Source organism: Thunnus maccoyii, chromosome 14 (assembly GCF_910596095.1).
Source record: "Thunnus maccoyii chromosome 14, fThuMac1.1, whole genome shotgun sequence".
NCBI lineage: Eukaryota > Metazoa > Chordata > Actinopteri > Scombriformes > Scombridae > Thunnus > Thunnus maccoyii.
In genome coordinates this window covers 17,218,009-17,242,525 of record NC_056546.1, presented here as the reverse complement: position 1 = coordinate 17,242,525, position 24,517 = coordinate 17,218,009, and the positions used below count along the sequence as shown (strand labels likewise).

Here is a 24,517-nt window from a genome sequence, read left to right as displayed (position 1 = left end):
ACACATTAAAATCTATTTTCAGGTCTTGGGCAGTGCTCCACTCCCCTAACATGCCTCAAGTTATGTAAATGGGATGGTAAATGGACCGCACGTATATAGCGCCTTTCTAGTCTTCTGACTACTCAAAGCACTTTTACACTACAAGACACATTCACCCATTCACACAAACATTCATATGCTGACGGCAGGGGCTGCCATACAAGGTGCCAACCTGCGCATCATTATGTCACTTGAGGCATATTGCGAGTTGCATCGTGGGAAATGTAAGTGTCAGGTCTTGACATGGAATAAAAAAGATGATATCTCTGGTTCTGCTGCATCTATTTGGATCCTTTTTTAAAAAATGTCCACTGTGAGTCCAATGATATTATAGAAGTGCAATGTTAATTCAGTGGAGTACTCTTTTAAGTGTGTCTTTTGTGCAACACATGTGCACACTACACTTGATTGTGAAAATGCTGCTACATGCTGTACCGCACAGCTTTAAGGCAGCACAACACAGGTGTTACTAATGATATTAATGATGCCTTGATAGATGCTCTGACAATCAGGCCTGTGCTTGCTGAACCATTGTGCCTCTCTGACAACACAAGTGTTAAAATTAATTGATCCTGGATTGCATTTAGGAGTTCCATTGCTGTCTATTGTCGGTGCTTGCTCCTCTCATAAAGACATGTCAGTGACTTTGTTCCACTCCGAGCAGAACATCAGCAGCTGCATGTCAGCACAACACATATGTGGATGTCTGTGACATTGGCCTATGGACCTGTATGAGTACTGATACTGTTACTACAACGTAATACTACCAGTAAATTAGCTTTCATACCACTGCCTGCAGCAGTAATAGGACCATCGCTGCCACAAATATTGTCGCCCATTAGCTCTACATGAACCATGCTGGTTTAACTACTACTATCACATACATACCAAGGCAACCATGCAATGCTCCCTAACATTCACTTGATAAACACCCAGAATAAAAAATGATCCCTGGGAAGCAGCGAGCACACTTTTTCAGCAAATTTTCTCAAAAATTATATATAATTTGGATTTTATTTTTGTAGTTTCTGCATTATTCTTATTGGTAATAATAAAACTGTCCTCACCAACTGCTGAGCTGAGAACATGGCAACATCACCAGAAATACAAGAACTCAAACTGATGATCAGACAGCAAACATATTTGGAAGAGTAAATGAAGGCAGACAGTGAAATTATTACCCAAACTGTCCATAAACATCCATCACAGTTAACAGACCATCTTCCTGCTTCAACTTTTACCAATCATACTTCATTTATTGTGAGCACACTGGGGTTTTTTTTCACAATGAGAGATTATTACTGATATTTTGGGTGCAGTCAGTCCAAATAAAGTGATTTAAATAATCTGGGTCACCTTGTCTGACTGCTTGCGTTTCTTGACCCTCCAGAATTAATTGTAAAATGGTCCCTGTGTTCCCAGATCTCCTCAATGACTTTGCTGAGTATAATGTCACCAAAACGAATAGGAATGATAGCCCAAACCACCAACATAAGACTCAATTTGTAATAAACTGGAATTATTCTTTATTTGCATGGCATGATATGAAAAGGTGATATTCTCTGTGAGGTAAAAGTGATTAGTAATTATAACTAACCTTTAGTTACACACATTTAAATAACAGATTTCATAAAGTGTTTTGCAATCAGTCTGAAAACCGATCGTGTTAAGTCATCTTTCTCTGATTTCCATCATTAGTTGATAACTGACAGGTGTATGTGTGTGTCTGTGTGAGCCTGTAGGCATGTGTGTGCAAATGCGCTTTTGTTTTAATGTCTCAATGTGGGCTTATGTAAAACATGCATTTATGTGTGTGTGTGGGTGGCAAATGACTCTCTAAAAGCTGAAAATAAGTGGACTGATAATTTGCACGTCCTGTATGTCTTGTTGTAGGAACACCACACATCTCCGCTGCTGAGAGGCATGAGGTACAAGTAGTGTTGGTCATTTCTGCTGCTCTCTCTGTACCTCCACGAAACCTTGTTTGCTTTGCATTCATGCCCATTCTCACTGGCCTCAGAGGAGCTGTGTGAGGCTCAGTGTGGGAGATAAAGTAATGATCATTATTGCTCCAATGATAGTGCATCCTTATGTCGTGCTGCACACAGATAATGTCCCCATGCAAACAGTTTGCAATGATGCACAAGGGTAAGCATGTGACTGCAAATGCACAGACATCAACTCCCTCTTTCTTTTTTTCATTGTCACATTCTTTCTCTTATACATACAGTGATAAGCCTCCCTAACGTTCAGTTAAGACTTATTAAGGTTTATTTTTCTCCTTTCCTCGACACCAGTGACTTGGGTCAGACCCAATACAGCAGGGAACCTGTCTCAGTATAATGAGGAACCAGGGCCTGGCTTATCATCACATCTGTTCCCACATGACATTAGCTGCTCTGTGGTTCAGGCTCATTTTATTGTGCTTGAGGGGCAAAGGGACTTTCATGCAAATGGAGAACATACTTAACCAGATGGGGACTGTATTTGGAATGACAGGTACAGTGTTTCTTAATGTTCGGACATCATGAGGCTGTCTTTGTGCACCATGCTTGGTAAAAATGACATTAGTGTCATAATTCCACCTTGAAAGCTTGTTTACTGTCCATAGTGTTTTTGCAGAAGGAGCTATTTGAGCAGCCATTAATTAGTGTCACTCTGAGTTAACGTAGGAGGTTCTCAGGCAGTCCTTGGCTTGTCTCCCAAAACAACACACACACACACAAAAACTGTTGTCTTGTACACAGGACCGTGCAGGTTTAATCGATTTTGGAGTGTCTTATTTCTGGCATACTTAATGAAATAACAACCAAATCAAAATGTCTCTAAACAGTCCAAAATTTTGTTTTATTTATATCCAATACCTTCATGTCAAAAATTTCTCCTACTTCTGAGATTTATTGCCAGGCAGTGTCCATCTTCATTTGGCAGCCAAAAATGCCCTTGTGTCCCTCTTTGTTTACTGAGCTCAACAAAGCTCATCATCAGACCTTCACTGCAGGATACTGTTTGCTGAGATTATTCCTCGTGGTTGAACAGAAGCTGCACTCATGAATGAATAAATTACCTGGATAATGGATTCCAAGATGGCTCCTGAGTGCATAAGCCAAAAAGATCTTCAATCCAAACATTAATAATTGACTTTATTTGCAGACTGAGGTGTCCTGGCAAAAGTTTTACAGGCATCTTCTTCTCTCGCTCTTTTTTTTTCTTTTTTTTTTGTTGTGGTACCGTGAGTGCTGGGAAAAATTGGCAGCAAGGCAGCGTGGTGGTGCTGTATCCATTCATGGTTGTGCCACCCATAAATTGTATATGAAGATTTCTTTATATACAGTCCGAGGTACCTCTTGGCATTGTTTGACCTCTGTCTGTGGTACTGAAGTCACATGGCCGTACTATACACACAAAGTAATTTTTTAGTGGGCAAAAAAAACACTTCCTTAACCCTAAATATATATGTAAGTGGTAAATCTGTTTTTGTTTTGAGATGTGTATTAAGATATTGCTACTTTGGGTATTCATAGAGGTCTGTACAAGCAGTTTTGATTATTCTGTTTGGGGTGGTATCAAAGACTGGTTGGTACGTTCAAATGTGACACACCAGAAAGTGGCACAACAACTGGAATTTTCCTGTTCTAAATGCTAATGTGACCAGGCCTGAAACATTTTACCGGGTGTTTACGTCACTGGACTCTATGAAAATTTTGATGTATGTCAATGGGTCCTTGAGATGTTGGGTAAATGATCAGATTTTTCTTAATTTGGTGGGATTTCAACCATTTTGCCAGCCTCACAAAATCATGATTTGGCTGTAAGATGATTGACAAACATTTTGAATCGTTACTTGTCAATATACATCAAGAAAATAGAAGGCTGTACTCCAAAGTGACATCACTGGTAAGTGCTGTTTTGGCATGGAGTCATGGACCTGCAGGGGGTGCACAACCCTGCCAGGCTGCCACTGCCATACAGTACCTGTATATTAGGCTTTGTTGACATTATACAAGCATGAAAGGATTTATATCTCTATACCATGTGCTTTATATGTTTTCACTATTGTACCAGGCTATACACCCTATTAAAGTGTCAACATGAAGGAGCAAATTAGAGAAAAGCAACAACCAAAAGTCATAGACGTTTATGCAAAGTATGAATATTCTAGACAACTGTAAATCAAGATTTGCCTTTCATTAGAAGACTTTGAATTATTTAACTCCTGCTTATCTCTGTGCTGCTTTAGGTTTGAATTGCTACTCTGTAGCTGAGCTCTCTTCACTCCAGGGCTGTGATTAAAAAGAGAGTGAACGCCAGTAGTAACCTTGGAAAATAATTGGGTAATTTTTCAATGTGTGCCAAAGAAAGTATTGTAATAATCTACTTCAACTAACAATTTTCCTCCATTATTTTCACTCACTTCACAGATTAATCAAAATGCAACATACACTCACACACAGCCACTGATTCACACACATACACAGTCACATAGACACTCAATTGAAGAAATGGTAAAGAAGACCATCTCTCAACAGAAATATTAGCAAAGAGAGAAATAATGGGCTTTCACAGACTATCCTAAGCACTGAAGAAATTTATATCTTTATCAAGGCAAAACATTTCTCAAATGCATCCATCTATCCAGCTTCAGTTAGGTGACAAAATAAACTTAGTTCTTCAGTTGACTTGGGGCATGTCCTCGAGGTTGTTTAGCATGCTGCCTCAAGCTTGCTCACTGCTCTGAAGCCCATGTTGAGTTTGTCTCTTGGGGTGCCGCCTGTGCCCTTTAGTTGGCTGCAGTGGACTGGTTGGGGTGATGCTGCCAATGTGGAGAATACAGCGAGCTTTTGGCTGCTATTAGAGTTCAGTGTTCCAGCTAGGAGGCATGGAGAATGGACACAGAATAATGTATGAAGGGCTTCTCAGCCGTAGGTTAAAGTGCTGCAGAATGTGGCAGACGGAGAGTGTTTTGGGAATGTGTGCGTAGGTTTGGGTGCACATAATAAATGCAGACAGACTAGATTTTAAATGGAAAAGACTTTAAAAGGAGAGTGTGAGGTCCATCTTGAACTTTTTCAGGGAACCTCAAGCACAATTCAGATTAAAAAATTTAAGGTCAAACTCAAAGAAACTGCATTTCTGAGTCTCTTTGTATTTATTGCACTTTTACTTTAAATTTCAGTCATTTAAATGACATTTTATACCTATTTTATTTCCCTCTCATCTATGAATTTTCTTGATTTTATCTTGTTTTTCATATAATTTTGTGACTTGTTTTTTAAATGTGCTATATAAATACAAATATTTAAAGTTATTATCATAATCATTATTACAGATGACATTTAATCCAAAGTAAGTGTCTGGTATTATTGTGGGTGATGTAATGTTTAACTGTTCATGAGTCATTTGAATTAGAGATTACAGAAAAAAATCTTGTTAAAAGTTGCACATCAGTCATTGCTGTACATGGCTGGTCATCTTATCCTTTTCATCCTCTACAGCACCGCGTCCTGGTTCATATCATCCTCTTCTTGGTGTGCGATCAGCAATATTCCCTAGTGCTCCCTGATATTCGTTAATCAACTCCATTATTAAAATGTCTTGGGTAATTATGAATGTCATTTGCTCTAATCAAATCCCTATGGATGTTTCATGTTCCATGATAAACACTATTGGGAAGAAACTGTGATATTGTAGTTTTATGCACAAAAGCAGGAGACAATCAGATTGGATGCACACAAAAAGAAACACACACAAACACAGACACACACGCAGAGGGAGTGTAATATATAAAGAATAATAGGGGAACAATTGAAGAACCTCAGCACAGAGCAGCAGCATGTGGCACTATGTTAATGAGTTTGATGAAGCAATAAAAATCAATTACTGGAAAATGATATGCAAATAAAAACAGTTAGAATTCAGTCCACGAGTACCAGTGTTTTCATGGGGGAAATTATGGACCAGAGATTTGGTGGAGATAGCTGATATCTTCTGTGCTGATGGCGATTGTTTCTGAACAAGCTAAAGGAAAGCCTCCCAAGACTGTATTTTCAGGAAGGAAGGAATTGTTGGATTAGGCAGAATTTTAAATACATTTTTCATCTTTTTTCCACCTATATGAGGTGCTTCAATTCAAAATATGCCTGATTGTCAACTCATATCTTTTCTATAAATTTTTCCATTACCTTTTTTTGTTAATAGCATATTTATATTTAATGATTTTTTTTTACATATTTACTTTGCAGTCACAATAACTATATATACATACAGTATACAGTATAAGCATTATAGGCCTATACAATCATTGCATAAATACATAGGCTACATGCATATACACATAATTTAAAGTAAAAAAAGGTTTAATAATGCACTACACATACTGAAAATGCATATGCACACATACAAAATGATCATGATATACTGTATATTCTAGTTTATGTAAATTTCATATTAACAAATTTTCTTAAGGATATTCATGCACCAGTAGGGTCCGAAAGTCTGTGACCACTTTCACTTGAATGGGAAAGACTTTTGAACCCCACTGTATACATTTACATACTGCCTACACACAGAGAGAGACTCTTTGCCTTTTTAAGGATTTTATTCTTCACCAAGATAGTGTGTAAGCATAGCAAGTGTTTACAGCCATGCTAGCAGCTCTGTTAGGATGTACTTAGGCACAGGGGTGCTTTTACAGTATATAAATGCTAACGTCAGCATGCTAACATGCTGATGTTAAGCAGGTATAATGTTGACCATGTTCAGCATGTTAATTTAGCATGTCAGTATGCTAATATTTGCTAATTAGCATCATTGATTGTATGAAACACAGTACAGCTAAGGTTGAGGCTAATGGGAACATCGTTAATTTTGCAAGTATGTGGTCACAAAGCAGTGTTTTTAAACTGATGTTGGTGCTGACGAAAAGTTAAGGGGTCAAAGAAGTTTTTACAGTTCATCCTGAGAGGGGCATGGATATTAATACCATAATTTCATGGCTATTTATACAACAGTTGTTAACACATTTCACTCAAAGCCACAAATATGAACCTCATGGTGGAGCTACAAGAAAAATCAAGGGTTCATCAAAGTCAGTGGGATTCATCCTCTAGGGACCATGAATGCCTATTGGGTTCAGTGCCAATCTGTCTTGTAGTTAATTTAAATATTTCACAGGATAAGTGAAAACTTTGACTTGCTGATGGCACTAGAGGAAAAGTCAATGGATCTCCAAAGTCGGTTGGCTTCATCCTCTTAGCAACATGAATATTTGTACAAAAAAAAAAAAAAAGGCATTCCACCCAATAGATGCTGAAATATTTCACTTTGGACCAAAAAGGCAGACCAACTGATTGACATCCAGACTACCATGTTGCTAGTGTAGCTTAAAAACCCACAAAAGCAATATACGACAGAACATTACTTGTGTTTCTTGGATATAAAATTCAATCCACATCCCATCTTGTAAAGTTCCTCCCAGTGACAGTAAGCCCGTTTGCAGGATCCGCTGCTAAACAACAACATTCTCATGTGGTTAAAGTCCCTATTTGCACCGCATGTTATCTTACTCCTAAAAATACTTCTTCCCTGCTTTCTTAAAACAGCAGCAGAAAAGTTCCTGGGAGTCAGGAGGAGTCTCCTCTAAGAAACTATTCACAGGATAGCTTTTAAAGTGAAGTATTTTTAGGTAAAGCGCAGGCAGCTCTAACTTCTTTAGAAATATCTGGTGTTCTTAACTGGCTGGTAAAGAAGCTATTGTGAGAGTAATTACAGCTGCCAGTCAAACCTCAAATGAGATACAATATGCAGACAACACTTGAAGAAGAATTGACCATTTTTGCTGTCAGCGTTTGCTGGATTGATGTAATGATTTTAAAAGTGATCTCATAATTGCTGAAGAGTAACAGGCGTTGTGATGGATTGAGACATTTATTGCTCAGCAAGTGTCGGCAACATTTTATGATGGTAAAGAATTGTGTTATGTTCCCCCCCCACCCGCCCCTTCTGGGAAATCTATTTTTTCTGCTCCAATTGCTTTTAGAGAGGCTTTTAAAATCATGACTGAATAGCACATTACTTTTAGAATTTGTTCCTAAATTGGCCAATTAGGACCACCTTTTAGCATCAGATGGCTTTGTGAATATGGCCCCCTGTTCATGATTATTTCATGTACTCTTATTTGGACTCATGAATAATGTAATAGATGTCATAAGTCTGGGAGTTCGACACTGTGAGCGAACTTTATGCATGTGTGAGAGCGTGTGGGTTCTCTGCCAGTTGGTGTGTTGAGTTTATGTCCCTGCCTGCTGAAAGGAGTGAGAGATAAATGAGGGGACAGATTTGAAGTCGTCTGCTGTGAGGGGAATATTCTTATAGATAAAAGACAGGAGGGAGGGAAATTAAATACTGCAGAGCTCTGAGCCTTGTGCGTAAGTTTCTAATTCATAAACATAAACACAAATGCACAAAAGGCCACGCATGTGTCAGTGGAGGCAATAGACGTGTGTGTGTTTAATAATGTAACGGCTCGCCCCTCTTTCCTCTTTTGTGTTTCAGAGAAAGTTACAGAGAGTGCAGTCACGAACTGTGTTCTGCAGCCCATTCTCACAAGAAAAACAACATTATAGGTTGAGAATTCAGCCAGCAGAAACGACCTATAGTTACGTTTACATCATGAATATATAATTATGACCCAGGGTAGTGATGCAGTTCCGATGATGTCAATGTAAGGTGACAGATTTTCATATTAGGAGGTGGTGGGTTGGGTGGATGGATAGATGGCAAAAAGTGGACTTAACTTCAGGACGCTGGCTGTTTGCTTCCCGCTTCCAACTGCAAGTGTCATGTTTCCAACCGCGAGGCGGGACAGCTTTTTAAAAAATGTAACTTTGATTGTCATAGTGTTTACTGTTGCCATGACGACAAAGGTTATGTAACTTTAAGGAAGTAACTTTAACCCACACCACATTTCAAGTGATCATTTTAACCCAAACCATGATCTTTCCCTAACCCTAACCAAGTGGTTTTTGTGCCTAAACCTAACCAGACCTTAACCACAGCATTGTCACACCATAAAACATGATCACTGCTGATAGATGTGGATTATTAGAAAACGCTCCCATGAGTTGTTCTAGCGTGCAGGTACAGTCGACCTATGTGGTCGTTTCATTATGAGGATGTGTTGGTATTCTGTGGTGCACACGCATGAAGGGAGACAGACAGACACACACACACACACAAAAACCTATCTCGAATCACAAATGTATATTTAATATCTGCATTGCAGAACCTTTAATCTGATGTACCACTGAGGGTGGCTTAGCTGACCTGCCGTTTTACATCTAAAATATAAAATATAAAATATAAAACACAAAAAACTGTCAGTGTCACATTGTTACAATGTCAGTGAATATAAGGCTGGTTATACAAGAATTTGGAACCAAAGCACAAATCAAAGCATTTTGGGAAGAATGACAGATTTGTATATTAATGGTTGTTTGTGCTGTAGTTTGATAGTCACTTCAATAGAGAGCTTTGTGGAACAGCTTTCATTTTTGAGCTAGACACAATTCCTCAAGTTTCTGTAATATAATTTTTCAATCACTCATCTTTCTGAAAAAGTGTTTCTGGGGTTCATAGTCCATATTGTTTTAGACAGATGAATATCTACTACAGCACTAATAACATTAATTTGTTAGCAATCCAAAAACTAAAGCTCCCATTTTTACTTCCTTATTCGTATCTTTGCTTCTTTCAAAGCTTTTTGGAAAATCTTTTAAGGAAATAGTTTGAATGTTGCGAAATATGGTTATTCCCTTTCTTGGAAAAAGTTAGATGTAGATTAATACTACTGTTACATTTGTACAGTAAATGTGAAGCGTCAGCTGGGACACACTTAGCCTAGCATGAAGACTGGAAGCAGGGGGAAACAGCTATCTTAGCTCTGTCCAAAGGTAAAGAAAATCCACCCACCAGCTCTTCTAAAGCTCACTAATCAATTTTTAGTTGTTAATATTTCACCACTCAGACTGTGACAGCATTAATGGTGTGGAAAAACGTTTATTATTTCAAGATTTTATTATTCTGGCAAGATGCAGCAAAACAAACTATCAGTACAGCAGCCCCAGGAAGACTAAAGTCTCCCACTATTAACTGCCACCAGACTTCTTCTATGTATGGTCTGTACCACAGACAGCTTACTCTGCCACCTGGTAATAATAAGTGCAATACATGAAACAGAGCAAGAAACAAGAAATTAATAAAACGTTAAATTAAAGGAATTGGGCATGCGTTACAAAAACTCTTTCTGAGAGCTGCCAAATTCATGTTGCTGTAGTCCAAACAAAAAGTGTAAAATAAGTGTAAAAAGTGTAAAACCAAGTTGTGGTTGGGTGCAATGAGGGATGCCTCCTCTGGTTGCCTGGCAACCTCATGATGACAAGACACCATTTCTCAAAATTTACAACTATTCCTTTATAAAGGTTGGTATTAAAAGTGTCATTGAGATTTTGAATTTGTTTTTCTTTCCTCTGGAATCAAATCCGGAAGTTCCTCTTCACTTAGGCTCTCTGTCCTGTAGCTGTTTTAATGCTGTCTGGCTTATATGATCAGTAGTAAATCACCCCATATGGTTTAAGAAAAGTCTGGACACTCATACCTCCACGTAGGTGAAACCATCCATTTGTCTATATGCCTGGATGGATTAATGCAAGTAAGTAAGAATTGTGGGAGGAAAAGCCGTAGGCTCATTACAACTCATCACTAATATCTGTATATGCCTGAGCGTGTGTGTGTGTATGCATGTGTCCACGCATGCGTGCGTTTAAGAGGAAGAGTCGAATCCTAGTGACATCTATGTTAATAACCATGTTTCCTGGGGGTAGCAAAGCGTGTTATGGCATGCACATACATTAGAGGTCCTGCCAGGGCAGTTTATTTGCTTGTAATGTGTTGCATTCAGTCTTCTTGGCAGACCCAAGGCTACAACGTGACTGGCTGTGTTCATTTCTCTGCGTTGTCTGTCCAAGCACACTCAGGTTTACATTATCAGAACAACAGCAGTCACAGCGCTCCATCTTGTTTATTGCTCCTCTTGTATGAATGGCTAGTAATTATGTTTTGGTGATTTGATAATTTTACTTGAATTGGAGGTTTAAACGCTCTTTTACAGGTTCAGAGAATTTCAAGGGCCCCTAAACCGATTTGAACTCCATGATATAACAAGCTAAACTGCTCAGTCAACAATCTGAATTTTTTTTTTCTTAAACGCTGAAACCCATTCAAGTTTTGATGAATGCCATATTATGTGGATCATAAGCTGCTGTTGTTGTGACAGGGAATGAGAGTGGAATAATATAAATGTCTCAATATTTTATCCTCCTCTGTTTAGGCTGTTCCACTCCGATAGTTCTGCCGTTCATCTCCTAAGAATTACCATCCTGTCTCAGAGTACACGAGTTACTATAGACCTCTATAAACCTCCACTGATGATGATGATGATTATGATGATGATATTTTTTCTTTGCTTACTGTGTGACAACATAATCAAAAATGGATGTTTGATATTAATGAGTTTTGTCAAAGATGTCACATTGTAGACGTGATCATAATGAGGTCCCTCTCGCCAATAGAAAGCTGCCTCTCTTGTTCTTGTCTGCTATTGGGGCAGCGAGCAAAACATTGTGGTACCAACTTTAATACCAGGATATGAAAGAGAGGAAGATAGGAGCATCGGTGTTTGGTGCTTTGGGGGTTTACCTCAATAATTAAATGCCGCTGTAGGGAAATTAATCCACCCAGCGCCCACATTACCCGACGAGAATAATAATAAAAAAAAAAAACACCCTGCCAGAATTATTGCAGTGCCTCCAGTTACTCTTTGTTCATCCATTTCTTGATAGAGCTGCATTCAAACACTGACCGTGTTTTTTTGTTTGTTTGTTTAAATTTCACATGAAGCATGAATTAGGATCTCATGTGGTTATTCCATAGTTACAATCTGATCATACACAAGTGACAGAGAGTGAGTGGGTTTTGTTCTTTGTTTGCTATAGGGGTTTTTTTGTTGTTGTGCTTTTTGAGTTATGTACTCGACCAAAACACAGCCAATATGAATATAGCTGTTCAGACAGTCACATTTAGGCTTGAACAAATGCAAACTAATACATTAGTCCTTTGAAAAAATTTGAATGTGACCCATGTAGCGTAATCCTAAACTATGTTGTAGATTTGACAGTTACTTTGCAGTGCCTCTGCTATGTCAACGAGTGACAAGCTAACGTTACTGTGAGGCATTCAAATGTCTTACCTTTAGTCACCATTTTTCTATCTATGGTGTCAAAGCCAAAATGCTTCAACACACTACTACATGTATTGATGTCATGATTATCCATTCAGCACAGATCACTAATTGACAAGCCTATTGTTTACTAGGGCAACAGGGCATGCAATAGGTCAGACACTATACAAATTAAATAAAAACTGACAGGCCTAATGGCCATTCAGCTAAACCAGGTCCTGACACAGTTGGATTTGTCTAAATTCAGTTAAAACAAGTACATTTTAAATGATTGAAATTCTAAAATGGACACTTCAAATGTTATAAATGTAAGATTCACTTCCTTTGGCTTTGTCTAATTTTGTTTCAAGATGTTAAAAAGATGAATGTTACTAATTGCTTCAATCTTTAAATGGACACCTAATTGTTACAGGATAAGATTTTGGTCTAGGCAGGATGAGGAGGTGGTTGTCATGTGAATACATCTCATTACTCATCTCATTTTCTTGGCAGCGCTGCCACTCACTCACTGTTATGCCAGTGCACGTAGCATGGCCTGTCTTGTCATGGTGGGCGTTGATGGTTTTATGGCACTTTGTAAAGATCGTCTTCATCTTCCTCGTCCTCGTCCTCTTCGGCCGGATGCTTATTGATCGTTTAGATCTCCCTTGAAATTAAAATCCTACTAGGAGCTCCACTAGCGATCGATCATCTTACACAAGAGCACAGGACTGCTGTGGGTGGACAGATGGGGATTTAGAGTTTATGTTATTGGGCAAGTTCACAATTAAATGCACTCACACACTTAACTTGCACACACATACACACACACACACACACACTCACACACAAACACACACACTTGATCAGTTTGACTAATGGGATTGTATTGATCTGTCTGTGGATAAATGTGATGATATCTCACAGTAGGAGGTGGTCAATTATTCCTTCCATGCAGTGCTTATTCTCTCTCAGAGATGCCGGGTTATTATATTGGTCCAACTGTGTACGAGGTGACATTGACAGAGAGCCGAGACAGCAGGTTTTTTTTCATTGCATCGGTTGTTTAATTGGGCTTGTTCGCCACAGTCTTTTCGTATTTCATCACTTTTGTTTCTCTTCACCTCTGTGTTTCATCACAGCACAAAAATAGAACAAGAGAAAACTTAAAGTAAACTAAAAGTAAACTACTGTAAACACATTTTTTTACACTCTTGCAGTATTCCCAGTGTTGTTTTATATCTAAAAGGCTAAATCCCACAGCTTTGTCCCCGGCTATTAAGCCCTGGCTGTTGTGGTCCTGCATTACTTTACTCCTAGCAGCCCACCAGAACAAGCACGGTTTTGTGCTGAAGGAAGGGATTTGTGGAGGAGAGAAAAAAGCAATCAGTGGTCAGACACAGAGGGGGAGTAGGGGGCATGGAGGAAGAAGAATGGAAAAAAGACCTCAAGGAGTCTGGGAGAGAGGCAGAAGGAAGTGATACGGATAGAGAGAAGATGTTTAATTTGGCACCATGTTTCACCAAGACACTTAATGAAAGTGGGGTAGCGCGGGGTGTCAGGGTCGGCTCGGCCAGGTGGAGAAACCACAAATCTCCCACAAATGACCTCTGAAAAAGGCCTGCTGTGTGTTTGTGTCTTGTTATCTGCCCCTCTGTCCAGTGAATACCATTCACAGATAGATTTTTAATATGCATAGTATATTGTGCATATCATTTTTCAAACGTACAAACTGAACTGAGTTAAATTTCAGCAAATTTGGTGAATTGTGGAGATTGTGAACGCCACAACAGCTATGTGAAAGGATGTAAAGGAAGATCTATTGAGCTGTAGTCATGGCCCATCAGTCAAGCCATTTATTTTGGCAATGATTTAAATGTCAATTAACGGTTAACAGCCCAGCTAAATGTCCCTGGTCATTTGGAAGGCGACTTAACAGTGATGAATAAGGTGGTGTTTTTCCTCTTAATGCCTGGATTATCACTGATTACACCAAATCTGTGTGCAGGTGTGTTAAAGGATGGATAATCATTCCTCCTGTTCATACTGGCTGTTAAAAGTTCCCTTTCAAATGCGCTTTCAATGTAAGTGATGGGGGCCAAAATCTGCAGTGTGTCCACACAGTCATTTTGTGCAGAAATGCATTTAAAAAGTTTATGTGAAGCTTATATGAGGCTTCAGCAGTTTGAGTTAAACATATGAAGTGGATATCTGCCACATTTACACTCTTTTCAGCATCAGATTCCCTCTTTGTGTTTCCCTGTTGAACTGTGGTGGAAGAATAGTCACAAAAAGAGGGACTTTGGCACTAAAAAGACTAACATTGAAAGATATCTACTTGATTTGACTACTGCACAGAAGGAGGCTTGTGGATTTTGGTCCCAATCACTTACATTGTAAGTGCACTATGAAGGGATCTTCTAATGGCCAGTATGAACAGGAGGAATGATTATGGCAAGAAAAAACTATTTCACTGTTAATTTGGGCAACTGACTATTGTTTTAAGTGTCAAGAACTGAACAATGGCTTGGACTCAAATGCAGACAGACTCAGTTGGCAAGTTCAAAAATCAGTCCTTTAATCACAGCTGGGTCAGTACACAGGTGATCAGTCAGCAAAACAAAATATCCAAATCAGTAGGCTAAAGAACGCTGGAGCGCTGTCACACAGGAAACAAGACGAACTGGCACAGAAGGAAGGGAACACTGAGACTATATACTCTGGTGGAGAGGAGACAATGAGACACAGGTGCAACACATCAGGGCAGGGCAGGTAATCACACAAGAGGGAGACACACGAGGGCAGGAAGTTAAGGACCTGAAACGAGACAAGAGGTGAGTATCAAAATAAAATAGGAAGTACAAGACAAACACTGGGAGAAACAAAAAGATAACTCAGCCATCCAGCCAGGGCATGACATTAAGACAGACTTGTGAACCCATCCTTTAAGAGCGCAGAGATAAAGGGTGCAGGGAGGAAGGGAACCAGATCATTATATAGTGGAGAATCATGAAAGTCAAAACACACATGGATGACACATGCAGTTCTTTAGCCACACAGAAATCAGAGGCCACATTTTAACAAGTGACAGAGGCTGGGACACTTCTTGATAGCACAACAAAGGGGAGAGGAGCATAAAAAGTGTGTGAGATAGTAATGACTAAATAAAATTAAATTGCTTTCCTTGACAAAAGACTGAACCACTTGCTTCACCATGATGTTCACGAAATTGTTTGAGGGTTTTGTAATCAAAGTTATCATTTAAAGGTCAACTGTGTAGAATTTAGTTGCATCAGGTGGAATGAACTTGGCAGAAATGGAATATAATATTCATAAGTATGTTTTAAATAGTGTATAATCCCATGAAAATGAGAATTATTGTGTTCTCCTAGACGTTTGAAAGGGGATTGTAAGGGGAGGTGTATTCATTTGGTTGCAACCTGCAACCTCACTGCTAGAAGCCACTAAATCTTACACACTTGAAAATGTTCAACATGGATAAAGTGTGCGATACATTGTAAACAGAAAAAAACAGAGCAGAAAAACAACATATTAGGGAGATACAATCAAGTGTGAGACACATCAGTGCCTGGGGGGACAGAGTAGTTTGAAGCAGTGGCCTATAGCTGTTTTTTTTGGTGTATTTTTCCTAAACACAGAGGGAGAAAGGCTTCCCGCACAGGAGAGTGATGATGACTAATACTGTGAGGATAGTGACTCTCAAAACTCGTTACTGAAAGTCTCCCGAAACCATGGCAGTGCTCCTCTTCCATCTTTGCCACACAGCTACACCATTCTACCTGCTGCGGTCATTTGTTACAAAAATATTCACAGCTTGGCAACCACAAACACGTTGTGAATGAACACGATATTCAGCAGGTTGCATTTGGAGGTGATATATTCTGTCATTTCACCTGACAGAAGAGGAGAACTCAGTGAGCTTCATAATCAGCTGCTGTCTTAGTTCTTCAAGGGAGCATCTCGTCACTGGCCCAGGAGAGCAGCCATCAGTCACTTCCAATGCTGCGTTCAAGATCCGCTCTGTCAGTTACAGGTGAGTCCAAGTCAACACTCAGACCACAGCATCCACTGACCTTCTTTGAGACAGATACCACAAGGACAACAAGAAAAGCCTTTCAAGTGTGTTTCCAGAGAACATTATTAAAATAAATAAATAAATTGAATGAGAAAGTGAAATGTGTTTCAAGTGTCTGTGGTCAAAAGTGATGCAGATATTATTACGAACACAAAAATCACAGTTTGTCCCGGTGGCGCACAAAGTGTTTAATTAAGCTTTATTTGTTTTTGTTTAGATTTTCATGTCAGTGCAATGTTTTCTTTTGTATTGAGAGCTTCCAGTACTGCAGTAAGAAATAATCCATGTTGAATGGACATCAGTTATCACCCTCACACCACATATTGGCCTTTTGAAATTGAAAGGGGCAGTGGTACACCATGTGTCTGTTTCATGCCTAATTACCCACCCAGTATGTCAACACAGGTGCTCTTGGGACTCCCCTTACCATAAAGCAAAGGAAATTATCTGATTTACTCAGACACACACACACACACACACACACACACACACACACACACACACACACACACACACACACACACACACACACACACTCAGTCAGACTTTGATCTGAACATGAGAGGTACAGTTGCATCTCTCCCATATGGTTATCAGCCCACAGTGAGTTCTAACTCCAGTGGAGCATATGTGTCCACTTAGCATAGTCCAAAGCTTAGTTTCTTTTCCCCCTTTGATGTTACATAACACATTTATGTTTTTATTTTCACCCAAACTGTCGACTATTTTGCTAATTTCATTGTTTTCCATGAGGCGTTTTAAGATGTTTGGACTGCAGTGGCTCTTAAGTCAGCTATTGTGGAACTTGGAGATAACTATGTAATTTTTAATTTGCTGTAGGGAAAGTTTTATTTTCCATCTGTGCAGCAGGCAGGGATTCAATGCCTTGCTCAAGGGTGCTTCAGCAGGAGGAATGCTTGCTAACATGAGGCTTGATCATGAGTGTCTCTAACCCCTATAGGCTACCCTGCCGTCCTAGATGAAGTGATCGCCAGAGCCGGACGTCACGCTGCACCTGCTGTTTTCTCCTCTCTGCCAGGGGGTATCAGTGGGGGTTTATCCGTCTTGGTGGAGGTGCAGATGGCCAACAGAACGAAATGCCTCATGTGCCTCTGTTTGCAAAACCACTGAGTCACACAATGTGATTCACAAATGACTGACTATGATTTCTTCTTTGCCAAAGGAAACATCTAGACTAAAAAACAAAGAGATACAGCATCTGTTCATCTCATGGTCTGCCTGTTGAAATACTTGAACACATCTATTAGAATAACAAACATTTTATATCTGACCCATGTGACCTGAGATTGGCTTTTCAGTCTCATTTCAGCTGACCTAACTGAACACATTATAGACTATACAGTAAGCCACTTTGAGTGTAGGCCTCCACCAGCACCATGTGGTTTTGAAGATATCCACAAATCAACTTTTGTCCAAACGATAATAATTCATTGTGTTTCATTATCTTCTTTTTTTAAGACAGAGAGAGATAGATAAAGTATGTGCAATTTCAAGCCACTTAAAGCCGCCCTTATTAATATTTTTACATTAATGATAGCCTGAAATGACATTTCAGTCATTTGACCTGCTCATAGAAGCAAACCCACAGAGAAGCATCAGCCAAGCTTTCATGGTTTTGATTTTATGGCCTGAAATGTTACTGTTTTGCTTCAGTCTCTATGCTGTCATCGACTTTGTTATCAGCAAAAAAGTAGTAATAAACCCACTGTATGCTACCTGCCCAGCACCAAATTGCACAGAGGTAGTGAATTTAGTGGACCATTTATCAGCTAAAGAGACAAATACTTCCTCAGGAGATGGCAGAGACCAAAGCAGCTAAAATGAGAGTAATTCTGGATTCACCCTCATAACATGACAAAAAACACTAAATGAATGCAAATGTTGCTTTTGTTTGCTGACCTATTCACCATGTATCAACTTTGCAAGACATATCTCAATATTGTATTTATAACTAAAAATCAATTCAGTATAATTCCAAGACTGTGTGGTTAATCGACTCTATATTTGATCAGTGGACCACTATACCAACCTAACAGTGAGCAGGGTGGTGTAGGGTTTGCCTTCTCTGTCTACTGATAAGCACACACAGTCTCATGATTTTATGTAAATGATTTAGAAGCTATACGCTTTTTGTAAGACAGCCTCCTCTTCCCCTCAGTGTCTGGCTTTTAATATATTGCACATGAATTATAAATGTGCAAAATGGTAACTGCTTAAACAACCTAGACTGCTCTACTTTTATGCATTCAGTAAACAATGTACACATAATAGCGATGCCACTATGAACTGCATATTGAGTATGGATCATTTATGTTGACTTTAAGACTATATCCTATAGATGATGAGTTCCATTAAATGTTTAATAATAATCATGAATGCTTGAAGGTAGCCTTGTATGATGCTTTATTGATTGCAATTGAAAAGGCAAATTAAGTCTTCAGTGTCACAGGCAAATGGATTATCAATTTCTGTGTCAACATAGTTTCCCATTCCAGGCGATATTAAAAGACCATCAACGGCAGCCACTTTTTATTGCTCTGAATGTTGCTTTTAATAATAAACACACCTTCACACACACATGGATGCACACACAAACCAGTGCACTTGAAGACATCCTTTATCGGGCGTAAGGCTAAAACGCAAGGGTAAATAATCAAAGCTGTAAACAACAACATTAAACCTGTAATATCATTTAAGAGTTCGACTGAGGTTATACGTATCTGATATATATTTGTTTGTACATCCTGTAAATGTAGAAAATGCTGACTTACAATTTAGATTCAAACATAGGAGACAGATTGAAGCCAAATATACCAATGAAAATTTTGAGTCATACGCAATAACACTTTCAGAACAAAATAGGGAGAGAAATGTCGGTGCCAGATAAACAAAAAGTATCCTCTATCAGCAAAGTGTTGCGTTGCTATGACTACACACCTACATCTCTTATTTATGAAAGTAATTTCATTTGCAAATGAAACAAACACCACCAAAGCTAATCTTGAGAGGGTAGACAACAGCTACTGCTGTGTCTGTGATCTGTGTCGTGCACATTGTTAAAGTTTAAAAGAGTGAAGTAAGCACTCTACCTTCCATCTCATGGACTCTTTTAAGTGGCTGTTGTAGCAGGAATCATGTCAGAGAGTGCATGGGTGGACCTGAATGTGGGTGAGAGCTTGCCAGGTAGAGAAAGAGATTGCTGTCTGTAGGTGGAGGTTAAATTCTGTGTTTAATGCATGAAGAGTCTGTAAGAGAGCGACAGAGAAAGAGAGAGGGAATGAAAATGAAGGTGAAAGCTGTACAGCTTTGCTAGAGGATCAGCATATGATCCATTAGCATAGCTGATCCAGCATGACCCCATTTGGACAAAGGGGATGTTTTTTTGTCCTTTTCTTTCTCTGTTTTTTCTGCACACCATACGCAGATCGTACTAACTCTGTACAGTAATTTGTTGCTGTGCGGTAAAACAGTTTTGAGAGTGAAATATGAAAGTAGAACTGAAATAACATAACTTTTCCCCTCCACTTTAGCCCTTAATGTTTGGTTTATGATAAGTTCTTTTACAATAAAGGCAACAACTATCAACAAACAAGCAGGAAAGTGGCAATGAATGAAGTAAAATGGCTAATAAGAAGTTGCAGGGGAGAGGAGAATGAGAGGACAGATTATGAGCGCAGATGGGAGGAGTAGAGCATTGATGAGGAAAGACACGCAAGAGATGAGAAGGAGAAAAAGTGGACAGCAGGATGCCCTGAGGACAGTGGGTGTAGAGGGAGGTGTAAATCTGACTTAATGGGCAGAAAGAGGTCCTTGGGTGTCCATAACACCACACACACACACAGAGAGAAGTAAAGTTAGACTAGTGTGTGTGTGTGTGTGTGTGTGTGCGCACTCACAGTATGTGGCTGTAAAAGAGCATGAAGCCAGAGGGGGGAACTGTTGGAGGTGCGTTTTATGCAAAAAAGACAAGGTGTATTTTATGGGATGAAAGATAAATGGCTCTTAATTGACAATGTGTAATCAAAGATATGTGGGTGGGCCATTACTGCTGAGAATCTGTTAATAATAAATGCGTGCCTCATTTTATTTCACTTTGCTTCCAGCTGAAGTAAATGTCTCCCTTCTTTCACTCTTTAATATATGTGCTGACAGGAATATTTCCACCATATATATCTTCAATATTTGTGTGTATGTGTGTATGTCTATGTCACATTTGGAGACAAATCTCTGACTTAAAAGCAGCTGGCATATGACAGCATCGCATTTTGGGGCAGATGTTTAGTGTAAGTTGAATTAAATTAATGCAAGACAATGTAACATCCTCAAAAGGGATTTGAGGAAAGTGTGTGTGTGTGTGTGTGTGTGTGTGTGTGTGTGTGTGTGTGTGTGTGTGTGTGTGTATGTGCATGCAAATGTGCACTTGTACATCTATCTTAGTGAGGGCCAACTTGAGTTTTAGACCTTGTGAGGACATTTTTAGATAGTGTGGACAATTCGACCTGTCCTCACTTCGGGACAGACCTTCATTGGGCTGTTTGAAGGTTGACTTGGCTTTAGGGTCAAGGTTAGAATTGGGTTTTAGTTTAGGGTAAAGGTTTGGGGAATTCATTATGTCAACGAGGGTCCTCACAAGTACAGAAGTACAAAAATGTGTGTGTGTGAATGAGGAGTGCAGCCCAGTTTACATGTAATCTGTTATGCTGATGTGGCCTTTGTTCAGTGGAATCTTTTAGAATCAAAATCCTATAAAGGATGAAGACAGAATTTCAATTGGGGCAGACTGGCTAATTGAAAGATGATGAGAATATTAATATCTTAATGTTTATTGATTGTGTGTTAGAAATTGCTCTAGACAAATGCAAGTATTCAGATATTCAGATAGAGACCTTTATGAATTTCATTTAAAATTGTGGACACTGATGGTGGCTTCCGGTGACTGATACATATACACAAGTTGTTTCTTATTTAAGGGGTTGAATGAAACTGTATCCCACTGTGAGGATTTTATGATAGTGATAAACATGAAATGTGAGTGGTAGGAGGTGCAGCATGAAAGTACAGCACGGCACTGAAAACTAGAAGCAAGCAAGACAAGAAAATGTCAACATTTGATTAGATTTTTTTGATCCCTTGATTAATCAAGAGACAGCTAACAAAAGTGTGATTGCATGCGATGTATACATGACACAAACTGAGCATACACATGGAAATAAGTCTTCTTGGTTAATATCTTGTTGAAATTAAGATGCATTTCAACCATAACACCCCTGTCAGCATCTTTCTGTTTCAGTGACCAACTTTGGTACCGCAACAGTGTTTTAATGGACAAGAGACATCAAACAAAGGTCTTTGTCTGGAATTGAATCAGGGACTTTGCAATCACAGTATATGGTATATGTCTTTACCAAAAGGGTTGAAAAAGAAGTTTTAGTGCTTTAAGTTTTGAGTTCCTGGCACCACAACCACATATTTTTGATGATATTGTCTGAAAAAGTCAGCCTGTCTTCACTTTCCATTGAAAGATGGATGGCTGTGTGAAACATAGGGTTGAAAAGTCAAATAATATATCTTTATAGTGTCACCAATATTTTTGTTATACATCCTGTAATGATGACTTTTATTCTTGTCCTTAACTCCTGACCTTTTTGCTTCCGTAAAAAGGAATGCGACTCCCCGCTCATCTTCTTCTCTTTGAGTTGAATTCTGCCAAAAAACAGCTGTGACTCACAGTTGGCGTTCTGCTCTGAAAGTCCATTGTCATCTACACTCTGTACCCTTCTCTTTCTTTTCCCTGGCTCACTGATTCCTCATTCTCTCTTTCTGCGCTTTCATCAGACTGCAACACTGGTGTTTGTGCATGCTCTTTTATTTCCTATCTGAAACATTGCTTGTGATCAGTCTCATAGGATCACAGGCAGGCAAACAAGGACACAAAAAGGAAAACACTGACGCAGAAATGCACTCATAGAACCCTTCACAACTGGCAAAATGATGTGATGAGGAGTGATTTGCAATGTGACAAATGATGATACTCATGATGATACTTGAACTGAGATTAAATCAGGGAGGTGGAATTTATTGCTTAATTTAAAAAAAGCCATAAGATTAAAATTAATTGTGATACAAAATAATAATAGTTTCTCTTCTTATCTGTTCTATGTGTGGCCAAAAATGTCAAATTTGTTGTCACTTATGGTTTATTCTATTTTATTTTGTCTCCCTTGCACACAGTCTCTGTCTCAATCTCTTGTGCTCCCCCACTCTCTCACACACAAACAATCTGATCCTTCAAGGAGTCCTTCCTCCTGTTTGAGAAATTGCTGTCATGGGCAATCAAAAGAGATGAAGAAAGAAAACATGACCTATTTTGAGTCTTGTTGAAGGCATTTTTTGTAAGCTTTCATGGATATTTCATAAGGCAAAGGGAACGATGCCGTGTGTGTGTGTGTATGTGGTGCGGGAAGGATCGAGACTGGAGTACATGCATGAGTTATGAACCAGTTTAAAGTATTCTGAAGTATATGGTCAACTTTTTTCAAAAAGAAGATCCTGGAAATGTATAAAAAAAACAAAGTCAAAAATGTGAGCCTAAAATGTGTCGTGATTTGGTTTGTGCGTGTAAAAATCTGTTCCATCCTTCAGACATTTATTTTTGTATGAAGTGTAACTGTCATTAGTATTCCTACATTCAATGTGCTGATATGGGTGTGTGTTGCATTGGGTGAGAGAAATACACAGTATAGACAGTTTCCTTTGGATCTGGGGCACCAGACGACATGGATAGCAAGCAAATGCTGAACTATCAGGAGAGAAATAACAGCAGCAGCAACAACAGTTGCAACACACAGTAGAATCTATGCATTTTATGGATGAGGTATAGGTACATTCATGAATTCTATATAGTGTCCATGAGTACATATAGAATGTATATAGAAATGTTTAATTTAGTCACAAATCCGAAAACAAACTGCAAAAATGAAACCAAGTGTATTATTTAAAAATATCCAGTATGAAAATAGACATCTGCAAATTTAACCATCTTCTGTCTGTGACATATGTGGCTAACAAACTGTTTTGAACACATACATACATTTAAGATGTTGCAACCAACGGTTAGTTCCATTATCGATTAATCTGACGATTATTTTCTCAATTAATCGATTAATCATTTTGTCTATAAAATGTTAGAAAATAGTGAAAAATGACTGTTATGATTTCTTAGAGCCCAAGGTGTTGTCTTTTAATGTTTTGTTTTGTCTGATCAACAGTATAATATCCAAAGATAATCAGTTCACTACCATGAATGACACATAAAAGCTTCAAATTCTCATTTGAGAAGCTGCAACCAGCTAATGTTTTTCCTTAAAAAATGACTAAATAGACTAAAATTATCAAATAGTTGCTGATTCATTTTCTGTCAATCAACTAATCGATTGATCAACTTCTCGTTGCAGCTCTAAAGGACATTAATTTCAAAGTTGAATAGTCAGCTTGTACAAAAGCTCCATTGCCCTGCATAGCATTAAGATCATTTTCTCTCTTGTATGTTTAATTGCAGTAATTTCTGTTGCAAAATACTGTTTAAAAAAGTAATGCCATTACTGTTAACTTCCATTAATATCACATAGCTTAATTTAATGTCATAGTGATTTATTGTTCACTTAATTTTTTAAAACAAATTCACCAGCTTCTCAACTGTGAATATTTTGAGGTGTCTATAGGTCTATATGAAAACAAACCGAACCTCTTTGAGTTTCAAAAATTTAGAAAATAATCAGTAGATTAATTGATAAACGGTAGGAGTAAAACAGAAACAGTAGAAACAGTAGACAGAATGAATTAATTGAATTTCAATTTTACACATTAAGAGTAAAATGTGGTCCAGTGAAGCAGTACATGCACATGCAAATCAAACTGTCATGCATATAAGTGTAAAGCAGACATTTCTCCTTTCCACCCTCCCCACCCCCAAAACACTTTCAGTCAGATAAGCGGAGCAGCAGCTCATACGCGATTTTTGTGTTTATGAGTTCCATTCAAAGCAGCATTCCTCATCTCCACCAATCTATAGTTCCTTGGCCCTCTGG

General features: G+C 38.7%; 1 long non-coding RNA gene across 1 annotated transcript; it reads left to right on the top strand.

Moving 5' to 3' along the window:
• The first annotated feature begins 14,828 nt into the window (after positions 1 to 14,828).
• LOC121912079 lies at positions 14,829 to 18,380 on the top strand. The gene is made up of 3 exons (XR_006100011.1): positions 14,829 to 15,147; positions 16,235 to 16,367; positions 17,371 to 18,380. It is a non-coding gene; the product is annotated as an uncharacterized LOC121912079 (long non-coding RNA).
• The last annotated feature ends 6,137 nt before the right edge of the window (positions 18,381 to 24,517 follow it).